Here is a 932-nt window from a genome sequence, read left to right as displayed (position 1 = left end):
TGCCGCCGCTCCCTCTTCGCTTTTGCCTCTGCTGTGCTGCACGGCGCCCGGCGCTTTGCAGTGGGCAGCGCACCCTTTGCGAAGCGAGAGCGCGAGAGGGGAAGCGAGGGGGTGGCGCGGCCGTCGCTGGCCGGACCTCAACGCGGGAATGCGAAGGAGCGTGGCGGCGAGGGCAGCGAAAGGAGCGCGGCGGGAGACGCAATGCCGCACCGCATCGGTCACCAGCCTCCGTCCACCCTCCGTGCCTCGCAGTCGCCGCCGCGCGTGTTTGTGGTGTCTCTCCCGCGCCCCCTCTCCCCCGTCTCTGCCTCGCCCCCTCGCGCACACCGCAGGGACTCCTCGAACGGAGTGGTGGAGGGAGGGGAGACGGGGTGCCACAGGTGTGGTTGTGGCGGGTGCAGGCGCCACAGAGGCCCATGCGCAGGCGCAGCGGCGGGCGGTTGCAGGTGTCTTCCTCTTTGCTAGCGCCTCATGCACGCCTTACGTGTGCGCGCACACCGACGCGCGCGGGGGCGCACACGAGGGCACCCCCCGGCGTGCAGGGGAGTGCGGGGTCGGGCGAGGCCGGGGGGGGGCCAGGCTGGCGAGGCGGGTGGGGGAGGCGCCCACGGCGCACGGAAGGCGACGTGACGTCGGACATGTGCGCGTGGCGCTTGCGCTTTGCTCTTCTCCGTCTCTCGTTTCTCTGCGGTTTCTCGTTGACGCGCGCTTCCGCTCGATGGGCTACTGTGCCGCACGGGGTGTGCGTGTGTGCACGTGCCCGCGCCCTTGTGACCCTCCACCCCCTTCCTCAGTGGATGCCCCTTCCACGTCGCCTCTCCCTTGCTGCGGCGACGCCCCGCGCCCCTCGCACCCACACGGAGGAGGCGGCACCACGGCAGGGAAGCCGTCGGCGCACTCTCTGTCCGTTCTTGTTTTGTTGCTGCTGTTTC

This window comes from Leishmania donovani, chromosome 31 (genome assembly GCF_000227135.1).
Source record: "Leishmania donovani BPK282A1 complete genome, chromosome 31".
Lineage (NCBI taxonomy): Eukaryota > Euglenozoa > Kinetoplastea > Trypanosomatida > Trypanosomatidae > Leishmania > Leishmania donovani.
The sequence above is the reverse complement of the archived record's forward strand: the minus strand, read 5'-3'. Positions refer to the sequence as shown.